Source organism: Schistocerca cancellata, chromosome 5, assembly GCF_023864275.1.
Source record: "Schistocerca cancellata isolate TAMUIC-IGC-003103 chromosome 5, iqSchCanc2.1, whole genome shotgun sequence".
Classification (NCBI taxonomy): Eukaryota; Metazoa; Arthropoda; class Insecta; order Orthoptera; family Acrididae; genus Schistocerca; species Schistocerca cancellata.
The window spans coordinates 321,157,373-321,182,653 of NC_064630.1; positions in this window are offsets into that span (position 1 = coordinate 321,157,373).

Consider the following 25,281-nt stretch of genomic DNA (forward strand, 5'->3'; position numbering starts at 1 on the left):
AAAAAACTTCGTGATTTTTTCTTCACCTTTTGAAAAAAATATAAGGTCACCTTTCTCCTTTCTCTATAGCGTCAAATATTATTAACAGTTTTGAAATTCGCATATTACTTTTTCCAAACATTCAGAAATATTCTGCAGTGGTCGAGATAATGCATAGGAATTAAGGAAAAGCGAAATCATTGTAGTGTAGGTTTCCCGTCGTTTCTTGGATCTCTTCACGTGAACGCTTAAGTGTCGGATGAAAAAAGGGATTTGCCTCATCCCTCGAAGCTTCTCTCTACCTCCGCGGAAAATTGCCTTCATCATCTGCGCCAGTTTAAAGTCTCCAAGGAGCGCGATGCCAACGAGACTATAAATGTGAAATTTTTTTCCCAATGCAAGTTGTTTTAAAAGTGGATATTGCTGCAAAGCTACTCACAATCTCACCAGATTATGTGATGGGAAATCAGACGATCGTAAAGGAACTGTACAATCCAATACGTTTCCCATCAACACTACAAAGATCACTGACAACATCAGACTTATTAAATGTACATTTCTCGGCCACTGTTATTGCAACGAATGTTAAATAAAAGTTCATTTAAGACCTGCAAATAAGTATTCATTTAATAAACTGAAAATAACACCACTATATAAACTTGAGTTCGACGATGTTATTTTGTGGACTCACATAAGAGAATCGGACACCGAATATGGAGATATAGTCTGTCTGTAAACTGATAAGCAAGCAGTTCCCTTGCTGCGAAGAGTTGAATTTCCCGGAAGCAAGCAAAGCTGCAGTGTACAGCAGTGTGCAGAGATTTATGTAGATTCTGCACATATGTGTTTCCTGCGTTAATATTGTCAGTAATTCATATGTGTGTTCCTTGCAGTGTTAACACACTTTGTAGAAAACAAACACGCTCGGTGCATGTTTGCATACCGCGTCGCTAGTGATTCATAAAGCGTGCTACGGAGGAGCCACGTAACCTTGTGAAACTGCCTGTAGTTGCTTCGTGTGACATAGCGGGGTAGTAAAGAGTGGGGAATCACCTGCTAGCGTTTCAGCCTGCAGACCTTTGAAGAAGGGAAGTGCGTGACCAAAATTCGGCGACCTACATTCCTTCACACTTCTATCCTCCACCCTGTTACACACCTAGAACACAATTAATCCCTTAATACGGTACTAGCGCAATAAGATGTGGTTTACACATTCAGTGTTTGTTCTTAACCCATTTCATTTAACAGTAAACAGTAATCTTGCACCGTTGAAACATAATTTTTAATTTGTCTATGTGTGGTGTCCTTTGTTTCAGACGTGTCCGAAAGAACAGACACCATTGGTGATCCCGCAGCTGTACATCTACATGATGAAATGAAATAAATTCTGACATCGGCCACAAGTGTGCAATGAATTGAATTCAATGGCGACAAGCGAAAAGTTGTGCTGGACGGGGACTAGAACCCGAATTTCCTGCTCTATGCGGGCAGTCGCCGCTGCTCGGATAGCCGCAGCCTTTAAGAAGACCTCTCAAGTAAAGAGAGATCCAGATTCTAGTCCCGGTCTGGCACAAATTTTCACTTGTCGTCGCTGAATTCATTTCAGTGCACAGTTGCGGCCTATGTCAGAATTTAGATCATTTCACCAACTGGTCTTAATAATCTACGATTTCCCCATGCCCCGCAACGCGGGAACTATTATTGTGATGCAGTAAGCCACGGTTTTCGAGTTATTCAAGAGGAACGTAATAAAGTAACTTCCTCACGCTCACACCACACCAGTGGGGATATTTAGCAATTGTTCATGACACTCCCTCCAACTACTTTGCAGAAATTTGCGAGTAAGCGATGTTTCTGCCCCTATTCGACCTTTTTTTTGTTTTTGTTGACTGGGCTAAAATGGTTACAGTAATAAGTTTATTGTATCTATGTTTAAGCACCCTTGGAAGAAAGCTTGATTTTCGTTTATTTATATCTAAAATGACACAACTGGGAAAGCGGCATCGTGTGACGCCAGTGTCATGTGATATCACTGTTACTAAGTAATGGTACAAACAGTTGAAACAATGGTGTAATTTCTTCCTGTGTGATTCATTCTGTGTTAGAGGTATTAACCATTGAACACCCATGCCGATCCTGAAGCAACGTGGCCTTCAAATAAATCCAGACACATTCACTATCATCGGATGTTGTGGTCTTCAGTCCTGAGACTGGTTTGATGCAGCTCTCCATGCTACTCTATCCTGTGCAAGCCCATCTCTCAGTATCTACTGCAACCTACATCCTTCTGAATCTGCTTAGTGTATTCATCTCTTGGTCTCCCTCTACGATTTTTACCCTCCACACTGCCCTCCAATGCTAAATTTGTGATCCCTTGATGCCTCAAAACATGTCCTACCAACCGATCCCTTCTTCTAGTCAAGTTGTGCCACAAACTTCTCTTCTCCCCAATCCCATTCAATACCTCCTCATTAGTTACGTGATCTACCCACCTTATCTTCAGCATTCTTCTGTAGCACCACATTTCGAAAGCTTCTATTCTCTTCTTGTCCAAACTAGTTATCGTCCATGTTTCACTTCCATACATGGCTACACTCCATACAAATACTTTCAGAAACGACTTCCTGACACTTAAATCTATACTCGATGTTAACAAATTCCTCTTCTTGAGAAACGCTTTCCTTGCCATTGCCAGTCTACATTTTATATCCTCTCTACTTCGACCATCATCGGTTATTTTACTCCCTAAATAGCAAAACTCCTTTACTACTTTAAGTTTCTCATTTCCTAATCTAATTCCCTCAGCATCACCCGACTTAATTTGACTACATTCCATTATCCTCGTTTTACTTTTGTTGATGTTCATCTTATATCCTCCTTTCAAGACACTGTCCATTCCGTTCAACTGCTCTTCCAAGTCCTTTGCTGTCTCTGACAGAATTACAATGTCATCGGCGAACCTCAAAGTTTTTACTTCTTCTCCATGAATTTTAATACCTACTCCGAATTTTTCTTTTGTTTCCTTTACTGCTTGCTCAATATACAGATTGAATAACATCGGGGAGAGGCTACAACCCTTTCTCCAACCACTGCTTCCCTTTCATGCCCCTCGACTCTTATAACTGCCATCTGGTTTCTGTACAAACTGTAAATAGCCTTTCGCTCCCTGTATTTTACCCCTGCCACCTTCAGAATTTGAAAGAGAGTATTCCAGTTAACATTGTCAAAAGCTTTCTCTAAGTCTACAAATGTTAGAAACGTAGGTTTGCCTTTTCTTAATCTTTCTTCTAAGATAAGTCGTAAGGTCAGTATTGCCTCACGTGTTCCAGTATTTCTACGGAATCCAAACTGATCTTCCCCGAGGTCGGCTTCTACCAGTTTTTCCATTCGTCTGTAAAGAATTCGCGTTAGTATTTTGCAGCTGTGACTTATTAAACTGATAGTTCGGTAATTTTCACATCTGTCAACACCTGCTTTCTTTGGGATTGGAATTATTATATTCTTCTTGAAGTCTGAGGGTATTTCGCCTGTCTCATACATCGTGCTCACCAGATGGTAGAGTTTTGTCATGACTGGCTCTCCCGAGGCCATCAGTAGTTCAAATGGAATGTTGTCTACTCCCGGGGCCTTGTTTCGACTCAGGTCTTTCAGTGCTCTGTCAAACTCTTCACGCAGTATCTTATCTCCCATTTCGTCTTCATCTACATCCTATTCCATTTCCATAATATTGTCCTCAAGTACATCGCCCTTGTATAAACCCTCTATATACTCCCTCCACCATTCTGCCTTCCCTTCTTTGCTTAGAACTGGGTTGCCATCTGAGCTCTTGATATTCATACAAGTGGTTCTCTTTTCTCCAAAGGTCTCTTTAATTTTCCTGTAGGCAGTATCTATCTTACCCCTAGTGAGACAAGCCTCTACATCCTTACATTTGTCCTCTGGAACCTCTTAATATGTTTAAATCTTATTTACCTAAAATTTTTCTAACTCTGTCTTCTTTAACAGCCATAACATTGTTATGAACTCTCGATTGTTCGTGTTATTGAGATAAGATTTAATCACAGTTTTACCATATTCATGTGTAACTTTAATTTTTTGATATCTCTTAACGCATTCTTTTCAAACATTTCGATACCCATCCTTTTGATGTATATCCTTATGAAATACTGTAATATATTTTTATCCCTACACTGACTGCACTCCTTGGTGATATCCTTTTAAATTATAAAATTTATAACAAAAAATATAATTTTCTAAAAATCCCAACAGCTAATTAATTTCAAGTATGTTGCTGCTACTGTGGTCTTCAGTCCAGAGACTGGTTTGATGCAACTCTCCATGCTACTTTATCCTGTGCAGGCTTTTTCATCTCCCAGTACCTACTGCAAGCTACATCCTTCTGAATCTGCTTAGTTTATTCATCTCTTCGTCTCCCTATACGATTTATACCCTCCACGCTGCCCTCCAATACTAAATTTGTGATCCCTTGTGCCTCAGAACATGTCCTACTAACCGATCCCTTCATCTAGTCAAGTTGTGCCACAAACTCCTCTTCTCCCCAATTCTATTCAATACCTCCTCATTAGTTTTGTGATTTACCCATCTAATCTTCAGCGTTCTTCTGTAGCATCACATTTCGAAAGCTTGTATTCTCTTCTTGTCCAAACTGTTTACCGTACATGTTTCACTTCCATACATGGCTACACTCCACACAAATACTTTCAGAAACGACTTCCTGACACATAAATCTATACTCGATGTTAACAAATTTCTCTTCTTCAGAAACGCTTTCTTTGCAGTTGCCAGTCTACATATTATATCCTCTCTACTTCGGCCATCATCAGATATTCTGCTCCCCAGATAGCAAAACTCCTTTACTACTTTAAGTGTCGAATTTCCTAATCTATTTCCCTCAGCATCACCCGACTTAATTCGACTACATTCCATTATCCTTGTTTTGCTTTTGTTGATGTTCATCTTATACCCTCCTTTCAACACACTGTCCATTGCGTTTAACTGCTCTTCCAAGTCCTTTTGCTGTCTCTGACAGAATTACAATGTCATCGGCGAACCTCAAAGTTTTTATATCTTCTCCATGGATTTTAATTCCTACTCCGAATTTTTCTTTTGTTTCCTTTACTGCTTGCTCAATATACAGATTGAATAACATTGGGGAGAGGCTACAACCCTGTCTCACTCCCTGCTTCCCTTTCGTGTCCCTCGACTCTTATAACTGCCATCTGGTTTCTGTACAAATTGTAAATAGCCTTTCGCCCCCTGTATTTTACCCCTGCCACCTTCAGAATTTGAAAGAGAGTATTCCAGTCAACATTGCCAAAAGCTTTCTCTAAGTCTACAAATGCTACAAACGTAGGTTTGCCTTTTCTTAATCTAGCTTCTAAGGTAAGTCGTAGGGTGCCTCACGTGCTGCAATATTTCTACGGAATCCAAACTGATCTTCCCCGAGGTCAGCTTCTACCAGTTTTTCCATTTTTCTGTAAAGAATTCGTGTTAGTATTTTGAAGCCGTGACTTATTAAACTGATAGTTTGGTAATTTTAACATCTGTCAACACCTGCTTTAATTGGGATTGGAACCTACATCCTTCTGAATCTGCTTAGTGTATTTATCTCTTGGTCTCACTCTACGATTTTTATCATCAACGATGCCCTACAGTACTAAATTGGTGATCCCGTGACGCCTCAGAATTTGTCCTACCAGCCGATCCCTTCTTCTAGTCAAGTTGTGCCCCAAATTCCTCTTCTCCCCAATTCTGTTCAGTACCTCCTCATTAGTTACGTGATTTATCCATTTAACCTTCAACATTATTCTGTAGCACCTCATTTCGAAAGCTTCTATTCTCTTCTTGTGTAAACTGTTTATCGTCCATGTTTCATTTCCATACATGGTTACACTCCATACAAATACGTCCATAAACGCCTTCCTGGCACTTAAATCCATCGACTGTCGTTTTGTTTCAGGCTCCAAATGGTGTACCCAGCTTTCATCACCTGTCACAATCCGGGACAAGAACGCCTCACCCTCAGCTTCAATACGTCGCAAGAAATGAAGACAACTGTTATTTCTTTGTGATTTGTGATCCACCGTTAGACACTGTGGGACCCATCTTGCACACAGGTTTAAACATCCAAGAATGCGGGTAATTGCATCCACACTTCCTTTGCTGATACATATGCAGAGCCAACTGTCGCGTCGTATTCGCGTCTGTCCTCACGAGTGACAATATCAGCTCGCTGCAACATGTCAGGTGTGACATCCGTGGATGGTCTCCCTGACCACTGAAAATCGTGGAGCTCCACCAAACCGCCTTCTGATGGCATCATCATCTGTGCCCAGTGACTAACTGTACTTCTGTCGACAATAGATGCTCCATAGACTTTTCACAAGCGTTTGTGAATATTCCCCACATTTTTCCTTTTCTGCAGTGATAAATTCAACGGAATTTTTAAAATCGGTTGATATTTGGTAGAAAAATAAACAAAAAATCGATCTCTTAAACTGTTTCTGGACGCCTGCAGGCGAGAGCTGTTGCGTAACTCCTGTCTGTGTGAAGTCTTGAGGCTGATGGGATGCTAGAGCTGTGAGCATCAAGTGTTATCTCAGTCTGAAGATTGCTCTTCTCAATGTCAGATTACACCTTCCTGCTGGCTGTCCCTATTATCTCTCTCTCCGTCTTATTCGTGTGTTGTTTGTATACTGAACAACTGATGGCTCTGATGTAAGTTCCATTTACATTCATACAGGAACATATTTCATTTCTAATGTAAATTATTCCGTTTTAATGCTAATTTCAGTGTTGTCATTGAGATTTACATGATGTTTACGATTCGTCTCTTCAAAAAAAAAAAAAAATGGTTCAAATGGCTCTGAGCACTATGGGACTTAACATCTGTGGTCATCAGTCCCCTAGAACTTAGAACTACTTAAACCTAACTAACCTAAGGACATCACACACGTCCATGTCTGAGGCAGGATTCGAACCTGCGACAGTAGCGGCCACGCGGTTCCAGACTGAAGCGCCTAGAACCGCACGGCCACACTGGCCGGCCTCGTCTCTTCAAATGAATGTAATAGTGTGAAGAAAATAATTTATTTTACATTCGAAATAAACAGGCGAAAATAACTAAAATTCAATCAACTTTGTCTCTCTAATACGAATTATATTTAAACAAGCTGTTGACTTGTGTTTTCTGTCAAACTTTGCATGAGTACATCGACTGAAGGACTGCGACCATTGATCTGATGGCATCGTAAGTTCGTCAAATGTAGAGATAAACCTTCCCTGTCGTCTTAATAATGGCCCAAAAAAAATGAATTGGTTAAGTTATTTCTGTTCTTAGTTTTCGTGAAGCAGTATGTACAGGCCTGACACGCAGAAACGAGTGGAAGGTGTTTCGATAGGAAACGTTTTGCTGTTTTTAAAAATCTTATGGTTGTTTAAGTTAAATATATTATGAGGTTCCAAGATTTGGGAAGATGGACCCTCCAATTTCATAATAAAATTTCGTTTGCTTTATTTCCTTTAATTCAAATTTCATTTCTTACGTTCACTTTTTTCAAAAATAATAAGATTTTTTCTTTCTTATAATTATTATATCAAAAAAGTGAGACTGACCTGAAAAAATGTAGGATAGTAGAGCCTCTCGTTTCACTCGTTCGTTCACTTTCTTGTACAAAGCGAGCCAGAACCTGCTGAACGGATCTACTCATGGTATGATGGGAAATACAGTTTGCCCTTTACTTTAGAGCAGATTTCAGCGAGCGGATTTAGATGTAGAATTTCGCTGACCGTTTTACAACTGTATGGCTTTTTTCCATTCATCCATTTCTTTGGTTTCTTTCTCGGCAGTATTTTTAAAAATTTCTCGAAATAAATGCACATTGGTCAGTATATGAGAAGCAGAGCGAACTTGAAAACCTGAACTACAGTATTCACTGAATTCTACTCTATGGTAAAGAAACACGTACAGCTAGTCATAGAGAGAGAATCTGAACATCATTAAATAAAGCGTAATGATGAGAAACCTTCAACCTGCTCAAACTGGCGAGAACTGGAGACACCAAGAACCACGAAGTACGACGGGTGGACATAAGAGAGCAGTCATCGGAAGAAGCAATTGGATACAATGTGTTGGCTGTTTGCCGATGCTACCATGTGCAGTGATGTGATAGAGGTGAAACTACAGTAAATGAATACCATATGACTGCAGTGGCGAGACTACTTCGAAAAAGACATAACCCAACTGGCGGAAGGAAACACGAACCAAGTCGATGTCGGAGGAGCAAATTTGTTAAGACAGGTGGTAGTTTGTAATTACTGGAAGATGCTGACGCTTAGTATATTGTGGCTGAATGATTCTGGGTATCTCTTAACTTGCCTTTTAAGTGATACTACCTACACTTTGTCTGTCTGTTTGTCCAAACCATCAATTTTTCTAATTCTAGTGTGATTAAGTGGATCCTGTGGCTGATAGAGGATATTGGGGCACAAAGGATGACATATGCTTTTAGCCTCTAAGTTCTCAAGACGTATACTGGATATTTACGAGTATAAACAGAAAATCAGTAAATTATCCACAAGGCTTGGGTCGTGCGTTGCAGTTTAACCTTAATCAATCGAAATTATTGTATTCCGTGTGAAAATTACTATCAAAACTTATTTCTTAAATAAAATAAATGTATGCAATTCAATATTAAAGAGAAATATAAAATTTTTCGTTATTTGTTAATTGACAGGAAGGGACTAATCGCTTTCGTGACGTCAAAACTCTTTATCAGAGCTTTTTTTTAATTTTTTTAATGAAATTCGCAATATATGTAAGCCATTCCAACAACTATGTTCATCAAAACTTGTACAAAAAAGAGCCAGAATTTCTGTCGTAAAAGAGAAGAAAAAATCAATTGAAATGTAGTTTGTTAAAAATATTAACAGAGTTTTAGTAAAAATCAATGCATTCTGTAGACCAATTTCGCTGCAACACTTTTAATTGCATTCGTCTTCGTTTTAACGCATAATTGACAGTTTTCTCTCTGTACGGGTTTAATTTAATGTGGAGATCATTGTGAGAAGTTCTCGAGGAGGATTGATTAAATAAATTTTTTGTAGTGCTCATGGAGAGTTCATAACAAAAAACTGTTTGAACTGAAAATGTGAAATTATTCGAGCGCAAGGTATTGTATTGATTTTTATATGAACTTCATTCAGCAACGTGGAAAATGGTAGATTTGCGAAACTTTAATTTGATTTACTACACTGTAACAGTAACGTGATTCCTTGGATTTTACGTGTTCCAAATTACTTCCTTTGGACCACGAACAAAAAATTTGAACGTTAACTTCCAGAATGTTGCTAATAGGGCCAGATAAGTGCCCAACCATTATGTTAATTTACTAGTTCATGCTTCTTAATTTTGGAGAAAAAATTACGAGCAGTTGCGTACTGGGTAACAAACTGCACAAGAAAAATAGTGCGTAGTTACAAAATCCATAAATAAACTGAAACAATGTTTTCCACATATTATATCTCCATTTTTGCGTCTTTATTTCCCATCTATCTCCTTTAATATGCTTCTGAAATTACTATTAGCTTCCTCAAATTGCTTTGTTCCAACTGGCCGAACACAATAATTGAAAAAATCTATTAAAAGTAAATCTGACAGTTACTTTAGAGCACGGCATTCCGTATGTCAAATAAACTGCAAGTAATTTTTATTCTACTGTAAATTTATTTATTGTGATACCAGTTGTACTGCACTGAAATGCCAAAGAAACTGGTACAGGCATGCGTATTCATATATGGAGATACGTAAAAAGGCAAAATACGGTACTGCAGTCCTCAACGCCTATATAAGACGTGCTACTGCTGCTATAATGGCAGGTTATAAAGATTTAAGTGAGTTTGAACGTGGTATTATAGTCGACGCCCGGGCGATGGGACACAGCATCTCCAAGGTAGCAATGAAGTTGGGATTTCCCCATATGACCATTTCACGACTGTACTGTGAATAACACGAATCCGGTAAAACATCAAATCTCCGGAATCGCTGCGGCCGGAAAAAGATGCTGCAAGAACGGGACCAACGACGCCTGAAGAGAATCGTTCAACGTGACATAAGTGCAACCCTTCCGCAGATTGCTGCAGATTTCAATGCTGGGCCGTCAAAAGGTGTCATTCAATGAAACATCATCGATATGGCGTTTCGGAGCCAAAGGCCCACTCGCGTACCATTAATGACTGTACGACACAAAGCTTTACGCCTCGCCTGGGCTCGTCAACACCGACATTGGACTGTTGATGACTGGAAACACGTTGCCTGGTCAGACGAGTCTCGTTTCAGATTCAATCTAGCACATGGACGTGTACGGGTATGGAGACAACCTCATGAATCCATGATCCCTGTATGTGAGCAGCGGACTGTTCATGCTAGTGGAGGCTCTGTAATGGTGTGAAGCGTGTGCAGTTGGAGTGATATGTGACTCCTGATACGTCTAGATACGGCCCTGAGAGGTGACACGTACGTAAGCATCCTGTCTGATTACCTGCAACCATTCACGTCCTTTCTGCATTCCGACGGACTTAGGCAATTCGAGCAGGACAATGAGACACCCCACACGTCCAGAATTAGCTGCAAAAACAATATTCCGAATTTAAATTCTTGTCAGATATGAAAAACATTATTGAGCATATCTGGGATGCCTTGCAACGTGCTTTTCAGAAGAGATCTCCACCCCCTCGTACTCTTACGGATTTATGGAGAGCACAGCCCTGCAGCACTCACGGTGTCAGTTCCCTCTAGCATGACTTCATACATTAGTCGAGTCCATGTCACGTCTTGCTGCGGCCCTTCTTCGTAATCGCGGAGGCCCAACACGTTATTAAGTGGGTATACGAGGTTCTTTGGCTCTTCAGTGTAAGTTCACTGATTTATCAAATAATGCCGGGTTCACCTTCTTCGTGTCAGCTTTCCGATTACAAATCATTATAGGAATAATATCTGCTTGACTTCTCAAAGAATGAATAAATAAATAAAATTTTAAAAAATCCTCATTTCTTCCCCCAAGCATGCTGTAGCGAATCGGAACCGTCCTAGTACCTACTTTTGTTATCTTAGCTTACCGACTGCTTTACTTAGCTGATAAATAAGTGACAACCTTTGAGAAAAAAGACACTCATTCAACATATTTTACGATACTGAAGACTATACACTAATGAGCGAGAAGGTATGTGGCACCTGAAAGCACACAGCTCACGGAATGCCCTCTCACCTTTACCGACCGATGTTCGTGGGATCGTAGCAAGCGACCAATAGCGTCCCGAATGTGTTACATCAGGTTCAGATGAGACGAATTTGGCTAACAAGGTATCAAATTGAGTCCAGTACCATGCTCCTCAAGCAACTTCAGCACGATTCCCCTCACACTGACAGATATTCTGCTGGAAGATTCCAGCACCTTCGGGGAAGAGATGAAGCGTGAAGTTACGTGGACTGTCTACAATAATGTTTACGTAGTCCATATCTGTCCTGGTGCCTTCCATTACTATCACAGGTTTGTGGAACCGTAGATAAATGCCCCCACGGCGTAATACTGCTCCACCGACGTCCGTCCTTAGCACAGTGCATGTTTCGAGTAGCAGTTCGCCTGGATGATGACGTATGTTTACACAACCGTCGAACAGGTGTAACAAGAACTTTACTCTGTCCGACCAGGTGACACGTTTCCAATGATCTGCCGTCCAATCTTTATGATACCATGCCCACTGCAATCGTAATTTGCACTGTTATTGGGTCAACATGGGAACACGTACGAGTCGTTTGCTGCAAAGCTCCATATTGAAGAATATGCGCTGAACGTAGTGATTCAAAGCACTTGCGCCTGCGTCAGCCAGCACTTTATGTCTTCATATATGCCACAGGTTGCCCTGCCACCTATACTGTTTTACACAGTGGTCAAACATCCAGCGCTTACTTTACGTGACGAGGCTTGAACGTTCAACACACCTTGCCGCCTGTTTCATTGTCCTGTAATCACTTCCGAGAAATGATCACAACACTACCAAGAAAACAGCCGACCATCTTCGCAGTTTCCTAGATGCTCGTTCCCAGACACCGAGCCACAATCATCAGCCATTTGCCGACATTGTTTATGTTAGTGAATTTCTCAATTTTCAGCACGTACCGTTGCTAGATGATCCCCATTCGTCTCCTTTTGTATACTTTACTTGCCGCGTCATGTGCCTACAGCAGCATCAGATGGCTTTCAGTATCGCGGTGGACAGTGGTCATAATGTTTTGGTGCATTGTTGTATTACGCGGTCCAGTTACATTGACGTGACCACTGCCTATATTCGACGTCAACAAGCAATAACCATTCACAGACAGCATGTGGCAGCACTAGGAGTGGAGGATATACGAGTATAAAGCGTGTCGTTGGAGTAGAAAATAGCGCAGTCGTTCTCGTAATGCGCGCTCGGTGCGCTTTATCTGACGTTCGAAAAGGGCATTATCGTTGGCTTTTGGGCGAAAGGTAGAAGCATTTCGGAAACCTAAGTTCGTAAACTGCTCACGTGTCGCCACAGTTAAAGTACATGCATGGCAAAATGGCACTAGGCAAAACAGGCGCTGAAGCAACTGTGGTGTACAATGGGCCATAGATGACAGGGGAGAACGAAGGCTATGCATATGTGTACGGGCGAATAGATGTGCAAGTGATGAGCAGTTGGCCACTCAGATAAACCAAGGGGCTACAAACACAGTCTCCTCAACGACCGTTCAGTGAACGTTGCTGCATATGGGCCTCCGCAACAGGCGCCTTGTGTGTGCACCCGGGCTGACTGCTGTTCATCAGCGACGAAGACTGGAATATGCACGCCAGTATCGGAGCTGGACTTCCACTGAGTGGATACCCATGGCCTTTCCATATGAACCAGATGGTCATTAAATTTTATGGCGAGAAACGTCTGAAAGCAAACACCTTGCATGCGTTATGGTCTGAGGAATGTTTTCATGGCATTCCCTGGGCGAACTCGTTATTCTGGAAGGCACAATGGATCAACGCAAGTATGCATCTATCTTTACTGTCCATTTTCACCGCAATATGCAGTGTGTATTTCCTGGACACCATGGCACCTACCAGCGGGACAATGCAACATGTCACACAGTTTGCAGTATACGCACGTGTTTTGAAGAGCACCAGGATGAGTGTAGCGTAATCCCCCGGTCACTAAACTTCCCCGATTTAAACCCAATCAAGAGTCTGTGGGACCATCTCCATCAGACGGTTCGCACCATGGACCTCCAACCGAGGAAGCTAGTGCAGCTGGTCACAGCCCTGGAGTCGGCATGGCTCCACATCCCTGCCGGTAACTTTCAGCACCTCACTGACTCTCTTCCTACACGTGTCTCAGCCGTCTGCGCTGCGTAAGCTGCTTATTCACGCTTTTGACAGGTGATCATATTAATATGACTGTAAAATGTAGTTAATGGTGCAGGTTGCATTAAACTTCATAAAGACAGTGAGTAATTCAGAACTGAAAGTGGAATCAGATAAAGAGATATCATCACACGTAAACATCTCGTTTCGTTATATTTCACATTGTAGTCGTTAATGTTCAGGGAGATAACAATTGCCTTGCATATTTTTCATACAAAGAAAAACGCTAAGCTGTACTATTTTTATCGTCGAGAGAGCATGGTGGTTCACTGAACTCTCTCTTGGGACGGAAATGCAAAGTTAACGGGCTAGAGAATTTTCGAAAGTGTCGCTGATATGTGGGCGGCGTGTAAGCAAATGGACCGTCTCTCGGTGCAGGAAAACTGCCGCTCTGTTTACAGTGGCCAATCAGAGGCAGCCAGCACTGAAAGGTGTTTATTGGGGATGTCATAACAGCCGGGCAGTTTCTTTATGTTAGCATGTTGGTGAAGTCATCTGAAATATGCGATCGGCTTAAGCCTGTCTGCCTGTGTATTAGCACAGTGGTCGCTGTTCGCAGTTAGCGTCCAGAGACGTCCACGGGACATTCGTTGCAGTCTCTTGCTCCGTAGGTTTGCTCTGGAAATGACATCAAGTGTGATATAGTTGTATGATTGGGAATTAAACGCACTTTTTATAACCGATGACATGCACAATGAAGAAATTCAAATACATGCTTCATTATGAACAAGAAAATTAAAATCCAGAATTAAAGGGACTGATCAAGTCGAAACACAATAGCCCTAATTTTTAAAATGAAGACAATTTCTGCGGAAATCATTGAAGTCTGAACACTAATAAGCTTTCTTTACGAAGAATTCTTACATCACAAGTGATAATATGTGTTATGCTAACTACAAAGTCGATGCACTAACACTCTCACGTTTTCATGAAGAAGCATAAGAACTGTACGAAGAGTTATAAACCTATAATGGTCGAATAGGGAACAGAAGCTGAAGAATGATTCTTCAGTGGGAAATCTTATATATGGTACTTGAAACGGCAGTTGTCATACGTTATTAGAATTTGCCGAGAACAACGTGTTTGCCCTTAACTCAATCTTCCATAAGGAATCAAATAGATAGTGGTCTTGGCCAGAAGCAAATGGGACTAAAAATAAAATTAACTACATTATAGCCCGCATCTCGTGGTCGTGTGGTAGTGTTCTGGCTTCCCACGCCCGGGTTCCCGGGTTCGATTCCCGGCGGGGTCAGGGATTTTCTCTGCCTCGTGATGGCTGGGTGTTGTGTGCTGTCCTTAGGTTAGTTCGGTTTAAGTAGTTCTAAGTTCTAGGGGACTTATGACCACAGCAGTTGAGTCCCATAGTGCTCAGAGCCATTTGAACCATTTTTGAACTACATTATTAGCGATAGTAAGAAAATTATACATGATTTCTTAAAACATATTTGAGTTCTAGGTGATGATAAACTATTAAAATGTAGAGTGAAAAGAGATACAAAGGTATAAAAAACCTCATCAGGCAGGACTTTATAAACGTAGAAGATAATACAATACAGAGGTAAGCTATATTGAATTCAGCCACAACTTCTTATACACTTAAAGTGAAGGCTGAACATAACCGCACAAATGAACCAAAGATTTAGTAAAGGCACCTATGCAAATGACCAAACAATATGGTGGGTAGGCATTTAGCAAATGGAAATTTCACATATATTCAGGCAGATATTAAAGATAAAAGATAATTCACCAGAAAAATTCACTGCTGAAAAAAATTAGTACACCTATTTAGTGGTTTTCAATTCACTCAGGATTTAATGTTTCCACAGTGCATAAGGAGCACATGAAATGATTACATGCACAGATCAATAACACAAGTAGTTCTGAGGTACCAGGTGTGGACCCTGCTGAAACATCCATATTAGTTGTGTGTGTAGCCACCACGGATGGCGATGCAGGCGCTGACCTTGGCACCCAGTCGATCGTACAGATGGCGAACACGGTCCTGAGATACTTCATTCCACGCCTTTCACTCAGTGCTGTAATTGTTGGCGAGTCGTCTGAGTCGCTTCTCGTCCCATCATTTCCCAAATGTGCTCGATTGGTGACAAGTCCTGAGGGTCGTGCTGGCCAGGGAAGTTGCTGCGCGTCTTACAGAGCATGTTAAGTTTCATGGATAATGTGTGCTCGAGCTTTGTTCTGTTGGAACAACACATCATCTCCTGTTGCAAAAACGGCAAAAGAATGGTTCTAACAACTTCGATCTCTGGTTAGCATTCCCTCCAGAAATACAAAACGTGGACGACGGTTGCAGTGTACCGCACCCAGTACCATAAGGCCCGGGGTGGGAACAGATGTCTTGTACGAATGCTCTCTACGAGACAGCGCTCACCAGGTCTAAATCGTATGCTCGAAAGACCGTCACTTACATGCAGGCAGAATCTTCTTTCATAGTTCAAGATCGCGGAGCACCATTCCAAGTGAGCCTCTAACGGCACCAGTAGAGACGTAAACGTCGGTGCTCTGGCGTGAGTGGAAGATGGGCTAGAGATGTGCACACCTGTAGTCCCATTGCTAATAACGGGTTCGCAACAGTTGATGATGACACGTATCGGCTCAGAAGCCCTGTCATCTGTTATGCGGTAGCCTAACGATCTTCCACTGCTGGCCTTACAAAACTACTATCCTGGATGTCGTCTTTGCTGTGTGGACGTCCGGAACCTCCTCTACAGGTGAGAAAATGTTCACGTGACCTCTGATACCAGCATCGTTGCACTACTGCCCAATACCTCCGACCTGTGTGGCATTTCTCCGAAAGGACCATCCCGCCAGTCGGAAGACTACAATTTGACCCCTTTGAAACTCGATGTAGGAAGCGGATTGTGTTTCCGTGGCATGGTTGCCAGCTTTCTTCACATGACTGCACCACACTGCGCCATCTGGCTTTGAGAGTTCAGTATTAAAGGGTAGAAATAGATGGCGCTCCGGTAGCTATCTGTTGGAGGAAGACGCTGAAACCATTAGCAGTACATCTATTATCTCGGGTGGCATATGCTGTCATCAGATCAAAATCGACGTCGTCTCTCCAGGAGTTCTATTTTTTTCCGGTAATCTATAACGACAGAATCATGATACAATATGCTGAATTAAATGAAACTATTCATAACAATATAGCAACATGCTAACCTTTTACATGATTCCTTAAGTTTTTCCCCTTTTTATAAGTGCCTCTGTAGATTTCATCTCAGCTCTCAATCTCTTAAACGTCGGCGTAGACACACACACACACACACACACACACAAACACACACACACACACGCACACACCATATTGTTACACATTCGGAACAGTTTTCTAAGATGACAGAAGATACGTTACTTTAAGTGATTGAAGCTAATGCTTTAAATTGCAAATCCGTTAAGTCACTGTTGTGCAGTACAAAAATGAACAGTTTCTGAGGAAGCAGAATGTTGACTGAAACTGGTCATTCGCAAACTAAAAAAAATGGGAGTAAATGGTTAATTCATTTTCATATTTTTACGACACTGATTTCATGGAACGGAAAGAATCCTTGCTTGATAATACTGTCCAACGACAATGACAACACAGGTTCCCTGTAAGTTTTAACTATTGCAGGTTATTATTCAAGAAAATTATTAAAGTTTGTGAAAGAAATGTCATTGAGTAATGTCTCTACAGTATTAGTTATACTTTGTCAGTTGACAATCTTACGATGTTGTAGCTGTGCGGACGACGAAGAATGTAGCCAATCACTACACTGAGCTGCTGTTGTTTCTGTTGCTGGTTGAGAACCACCAGTCGTCTCCGGAGCCACGGATAACTAAGGGACAAGCAGTAGTTAGAACTGCAGCTTCTTCCGCCTGACCATTCCTAGCGTGCCCTCAATACTCGCGGGTTAATGAAGTAGGTGCGCCTTAACTGACACGATCATACAGGGTGTTTCAAAAATGACCGGTATATTTGAAATGGCAATAAAAACTAAACGAGCAGCGATAGAAATACACCGTTTGTTGCAATATGCTTGGGACAACAGTACATTTTTAGGCAGACAAACTTTCGAAATTACAGTAGTTACAATTTTCAACAACAGACGGCGCTGCGGTCTGGGAAACTCTATAGTACGATATTTACCACATATCCACCATGCGTAGCAATAATATGGCGTAGTCTCTGAATGAAATTACCCGAAACCTTTGACAACGTGTCTGGCGGAATGGCTTCACATGCAGATGAGATGTACGGCTTCAGCTGTTCAACTGTTTCTGGATTCTGGCGGTACACCTGGTCTTTCAAGTGTCCCCACAGAAAGAAGTCACAGGGGTTCATGTCTGGCGAATAGGGAGGCCAATCCACGCCGCCTCCTGTATGTTTCGGATAGCCCAAAGCAATCACACGATCATCGAAATATTCATTCAGGAAATTAAAGACGTCGGCCGTGCGATGTGGCCGGGCACCATCTTGCATAAACCACGTGGTGTTCGCAGTGTCGTCTAAGGCAGTTCGTACCGCCACAAATTCACGAAGAATGTCCAGATAGCGTGATGCAGTAATCGTTTCGGATCTGAAAAATGGGCCAATGATTCCTTTGGAAGAAATGGCGGCCCAGACCAGTACTTTTTGAGGATGCAGGGACGATGGGACTGCAACATGGGGCTTTTCGGTTCCCCATATGCGCCAGTTCTGTTTATTGACGAAGCCGTCCAGGTAAAAATAAGCTTCGTCAGTAAACCAAATGCTGCCCACATGCATATCGCCGTCATCAATCCTGTGCACTATATCGTTAGCGAATGTCTCTCGTGCAGCAATGGTAGCGGCGCTGAGGGGTTGCCGCGTTTGAATTTTGTATGGATAGAGGTGTAATCTCTGGCGCATGAGACGATACGTGGACGTTGGCGTCATTTGGACCGCAGCTGCAACACGGCGAACGGAAACCCGAGGCCGCTGTTGGATCACCTGCTGCACTAGCTGCGCATTGCCCTCTGTGGTTGCTGTACGCGGTCGCTCTACCTTTCCAGCACGTTCATCCGTCACGTTCCCAGTCCGTTGAAATTTTTCAAACAGATCCTTTATTGTATCGCTTTTCGGTCCTTTGGTTACATTAAACCTCCGTTGAAAACTTCGTCTTGTTGCAACAACAATGTGTTCTAGGCGGTGGAATTCCAACACCAGAAAAATCCTCTGTTCTAAGGAATAAACCATGTTGTCTACAGGACACTTGCACGTTGTGAACAGCACACGCTTACAGCAGAAAGACGACGTACAGAATGGCGCACCCACAGACTGCGTTGTCTTCTATATCTTTCACATCACTTGCAGCGCCATCTGTTGTTGAAAATTGTAACTACTGTAATTTCGAAAGTTTGTCCGCCTGAAAATGTACTGTTGTCCCAAGCATATTTCAACAAACGGTGTATTTCTACCGCTGCTCGTTTAGTTTTTATTGCCGTTTCAAATATACCGGTCATTTTTGAAACACCCTGTAGCTGCGCGCCACGTCTGCGGGAGCGCCCAACAAACATTTCCGCACTCTTTCATGACTCAAGCTGCTCTGCCTTCTCTCTACTCGCAGCGCGACAGAGACCCTCCACACGGAAAGATAAACAACGGCAGAGCTACTGCTTATATGTTAAACGTAATTTCTGTAATAAACCTTATGGATTCAAAATTAGAAGTGCAGTACAAGTTATCAATGGGTATTAAACGGCGAAAAATTTTGAATGGTGCAGAAGATATTTTATCTGCATTTTCGGTGTTACATGTGCCCTACATTCCATGAGATTTTTTCTGAAAGGAAACTAGACTCAGGGAATGTCCGAAGAAATACAAAAGGAAATACAGATGCGTAAATGCATTCAGTTTTGTCTACATTAATTTTGCTAATCGCTCATTAAGCTTTTCATTAATTATCATAATTATGTGGGCACGTAATTAGCTTCACATCACTGTTTTGTTATAGCTCAAAACTTCATAGTTTACCATAACATATTTTAAACAACAAAATTATATATTTCAAAAAATCATGACGTCTGAAATGAGAATTTCATGTCAGTACTGTACAAGAAATGGAAAGTAACGTAGTTAAAGGTACACAAAAGAATGAGTAGAAGGATAAGAAAAAGAAATCACTAGTTGCAAGTTTTACTTTACATTGTTTTCCATAAATGTCATAATCATTGACAGATTGCATTTCTCATTATGAGAGATCATGTGCTTCATCCAAGTGTCGAGGTAAAACTTAAATATTTACAACAAAGCTTTACACCGGTTCCGCTGAAAAGAAAAACGTCGTTGCTTCTTATTCTTCTGCCGAGCTCACGCAACCCATACCATTCTCATCTGGCTGTATGACGTCAGCCTTACCCTCGTAGATGTTGTAATCCATGTGGTTTTCAATTGGTGGTATCCGCTCGTCATCGGCAAACTTCTCTTGCCTCTCTTCAGACATTTCGACTCGCTTTTCTTTAGGACCAGCGTCGTTTGGGTTGCCTACTTTAATTACTACAACATTTGGATAAGCCTTCTACTTCGGTACAGAACTTTCTGTTTCTTCATAAACCTAATGTAATGCGGATTGAGAAGCGTCAAATATTGTCCGCTCACCCCATTAGCACAACTTCCATTCAGTCCTCTGTAATTCTTCAGTTCCTCATACAGCCGACCGAACTGACCTAGCCACACCTCTTCGGATTCTACGTAGCCTACGCGATAACGGAAGTTTTATCCGATGCCGGCTTATTTAATTCTGTCCGCGAATCACACTGTATTGCAGCCTGCCGTACCGTTGTTGCTTTAACAACGGCCCTCTCTTCCTTCATGACCAGTATTCTATTTTCATCTTATTACCTACAGTGATCCTTTTGTTGACTACCGTTTGAAAGTCAATTATTGTTACAGAAGATGTGTTACTCGCTCAGCCTGCCGCACATTCTCCCAACGCCGGTTTACCCAGTCGGATCTGCCGTAGCGACGTTGCCTAGGCTTTTTTCTGGACCGCCGAGGTCTTCCCAAACCGGTGGGCACCAAATCGGCGTGGCTAATGGTTTCCCTGATTAAGTACGACAGGTCCGTTCTATCCGGCTGTCGCATTTGCTGATTCTGCTCCTGCCTACAATCATTCTGGTGAGAACTACGTACCGTATTCACTTGATACTGGCCTCTGCCATTTCTACTGTTATTGTTCCCACTCCGACTGTGGTAGATGGACAAAATGGTAGATATCGAAATAGACGACAGAGGGATAGAGAAACAATTAAAATCGCTCAAAAGAGGAAAGGCCGCTGGACCTGATGGGATACCAGTTCGATTTTACACAGAGTACGCGAAGGAACTTGCCCCCCTTGTTGCAGCGGTGTACCGTAGGTCTCTAGAAGAGCGTAGCGTTCCAAAGGATTGGAAAAGGGCACAGGTCATCCCAGTTTTCAAGAAGGGACGTCGAACAGATGTGCAGAACTATAGACCTATATCTCTAACGTCGATCAGTTGTAGAATTTTGGAACACGTATTGTGTTCGAGTATAATGACTTTTCTGGAGACTAGAAATCTACTCTGTAGGAATCAGCATGGGTTTCGAAAAAGACGGTCATGTGAAACCCAGCTCGCGCTATTCGTCCACGAGATTCAGAGGACCATAGACACTGGTTCACAGGTAGATGCCGTGTTTCCTGACTTCCGCAAGGCGTTCGATACAGTTCGCCACAGTCGTTTAATGAACAAAGTAAGAGCATATGGACTATCAGACCAATTGTGTGATTGGATTGAGGAGTTCCTAGATAACAGGACGCAGCATGTCATTCTCAATGGAGAGAGGTCTTCCGAAGTAAGAGTGATTTCAGGTGTGCCGCAGGGGAGTGTCATAGGACCGTTGCTATTCACAATATACATAAATGACCTGCTGGATGACATCGGAAGTCCACTGAGGCTTTTTGCAGACGATGCTGTGGTGTATCGAGAGGTTGTAACAATGGAAAATTGTACTGAAATGCAGGAGGATCTGCAGCGAATTGACGCATGGTGCAGGGAATGGCAATTGAATCTCAATGTAGACAAGTGTAATGTGCTGCGAATACACAGAAAGATAGATCCTTTATCATTTAGCTACAAAATAGCAGGTGAGCAACTGGAAGCAGTTAATACCATAAATTATCTGGGAGTACGCATTAGGAGTGATTTAAAATGGAATGATCATATAATGTTGATCGTCGGTAAAGCAGATGCCAGACTGAAATTCATTGGAAGAATCCTAAGGAAATGCAATCCGAAAACAAAGGAAGTAGGTTACAGTACGCTTGTTCGCCCACTGTTTGAATACTGCTCAGCAGTGTGGGATCCGTACCAGATAGGGTTGATAGAAGATATAGAGAAGATACAACGGAGAGCAGCGCGCTTCGTTACAGGATCATTTAGTAATCGCGAAAGCGTTACGGAGCTGATAGATAAACTCCAGTGGAAGACTCTGCAGGAGAGACGCTCAGTAGTTCGGTACGGGCTTTTGTTAAAGTTTCGAGAACATACCTTCACCGAAGAGTCAAGCAGTATATTGCTCCCTCCTACGTATATCTCGCGAAGAGACCATGAGAATAAAATCAGAGAGATTAGAGCCCACACAGAGGCATACCGACAATCCTTCTTTCCACGAACAATACGAGACTGGAATAGAAGGGAGAACCGATAGAGGTACTCAAGGTACCCTCCGCCACATACCGTCAGGTGGCTTGCGGAGTATGAATGTAGATGTAGATGTAGACTGTTACTGCTATAATGGTGCGAGCTATGATTACCAGGTGCTGGTTACCATTATTGCCATAGCTATTGTTGTTATGGTTGTTGCCGTTGTGGTAACTGTTGCTATTACCACGGCTTTTAAAATTTCCACCGTTATTCCACCAATTATCTTTATCTTCGATCTTTTCTAAGAATGCAGTAATTACTCTCTACCTACTGCTTATGTATCTCTTGGAATCACCCAGAAGCTTCTTAACACAACTCCCAGACAATCTCCGATTCAGTCCGTCGATCACGCAAATATATTATTTTTCGCAAAGTTCTTTCATCGAGCCGCATGTGTTTGTGTCGCAGGATTCTGACACTACGAAGTCGCATCATTCACCACCTTGCTTCTGCTCTGACCCATATTCTTTCAAGAATGCATTCTTAAATTTTTGGAGGCTCAAGTTCACAACATCGAGATTTAAGCCCCAGTGTTCAGCCTCACCCGCTAGTACGTCGATTACAGCGTTAATTTTTCTCTTATCCGTCCACGGTTCAGGCAGTACCCTTTCGCAATTTTTAATGAAGTCGGTAGCGTTCAATAGACTGTTTTTTGAGGGGATAAAAACGATTCTCCTTTACTAAGATTTCAGTAATATGTGCGTGGCATGACACATAGTGCAACTTTTCGTCTAATCTCATTTCTAATTCGGTCACTTTTCCACTACAAAACATTTCAATAAAAAATAAACCAATCATAAAACGCTGAGTTTTCAGCTATTTATTTTGAAATACTAAATTTTGAAAGCAAGGGTAAATGAAGTTGCTGGTTAAATAAATGACTGATTGTAACTGAAACTGTTATGAAAAGAAAGACTTATCAATATCAGCGTAACGTGATGCAAAATTTGGAAAAAGGCTAGAAATTTATTTTTAATTACTGAGAGAATAAATTGAATATTCTTTAAGCAAATGAGCAACTGATTTACTTTTAACGTAAGAACAACGAGATACGTACTAATCCAGCAGAAGTGACTCACTAAGCTAAATACGGAATAAATGAAATTACGCACTCTTAATTTGAGCCGCATCTTTAGTTACTAGTTTTGTCAGGGAAATTTTACGCTACTTTAAGTGATTGAAGTTAATACCCAAAATTGCAAATCCGTTAAGCCTCTGTTGTGCAATACAAGAATGAACAGTTGCCGAGCCAGCAAAATGTGGACTGAAACTGCTCATTAGTACACTAAAACAAAACTGGGAGTAAATAGTTAATCAATTTTCATATTTTTACGACACTCTGTGATTGTATGGAAAGGAAAGGGACCCCACTTGGTAATAATGTCTAACAAAAATGACAACACAGGTTCTCTACAAGTTTTAACTATTGCAGGTTGTTATTCAAGACAATTATTAAAATTTGTGAAAGAAATGCCATTGGGTAATGCCTCTACAATATTAGTTACACTTCGTCAGTTAATAGTCTTACGATGTTGTAGCTGTGCGGACGACGAAGAATATTGCCCATGACTACGCTGAGCTGTTGTTGTTGCTGTTGCTGGTTTAGAACTACCAGTCGTCCCGAGAGCCACGGATAACTAAGGGACAAGCAATAGTGAGAACTTCAGCTTCTTCCACCTGTCCACTCCGACCGTGCTCTCAATACTTGTAGGTGCGCCTACACTGGCGCGATCGTAGCTACACACCGCGTCTGCGAGAGCGGCCAACAAACGCTTCCGCACTCTTTCACGACTCAAACTGCTCTGCCTCCTCTCTGCTCGCAGTGCGACAGATACTCTCCATACGCGAAGATAAACAACGGCAGAGCTACTGCCGTTCCGTCATTGCTATCGATACATTTAAATTAAGTTCCCTTGCCTATTACCCAGAAAATATACCGTATTTACATTATAATTACAACCAATTACATACATTCAGAAAAAAACACTATTTTATCTCCATTACGTATTAAATGTAGTTTCTGTACTAAAGCTTACAGATTCAGAATCAGAAGTGCAGCACAAGTTACCAACGGATATCAAACGGTGAAAAATTTTGGATGGTGCAGAAGGTATTTTATCTGCATTTTCGGTGTTACACAGCAATCACCGATTCGACTTACGTCGCAGTGTTGCATAACACGTAGGAGAGAGTGTTTTACATGGAAGAAAGTGTACCTAGAAACACATGGTGCTTTGTTGTGGGTGCTTCAGTCTAGTGACTTTCTGTAGAATCACATGTAGGAATGCATACTAGAGACAGCTATAAGCGGTGTACGGAACTTTTTACTGTTTTTGTTGTGCTGAGACATGAGGTTGTGTTTTGCGCAACACTTGCAAATACTTTGCGTCCTATACGTTTAATTTCCGTGTAGTGTATTAAACCTATTTGGAATATGCTGTTAATTCCTCAGCTGCAGAATTTTATAGTGAGTAATTTTAGAACTAGTTATATACTATGAGGACATTTACGCCGTACTTCGTCGGTCGTGCACCATCTTGAACCCTCAAAAGGAGGTCTTTTACCATGGAATATGTGAGACTTTCAAATTAAATTTTTTTTTATGCCTAAGAGTTTTACCTGTCTTGAAAATAAAATTTTTTGTTAGCGTACAATAGCTTATATGTCAAAACGTATTTAACTTGTAACTGATTTTTGGTAACGCTTCAGCCTAATTTGACTTGACTTACTGGCTATAGGTATGTAGTAGTGCAATAATGTGAGAGAAAGACTATTAAAAACAGCACTGACAAAATTTTCCTAGTCGCAACGGTTTTAAATTGCAATATAACATTTGTTCCTAGGTATACGGCCATGTAACTAGGAATATATTTTCACATTTGGAAAACACCTTCGTTTTCCGGTATAATTTTTTTAATTACATAAAGTGACTGCAGCACATAAAAAGTGAATACCAGCGCTTCAAAATGGGATAAGAAAATATATTAAACTTCTATTGCTAGAGGAGAAAGTCTGAGAAGTCTACCAAGATACAACACACTCTCCCATTATAATTCTACAGCTTCCGTTTGACGTCTTCGCGATGGTGAAATAAGAATGCGTCAGGAAAATACGTTTACAATCAGACGACTATCCTCGGCCGTCGTATGTGAAGTCTGCAATCTT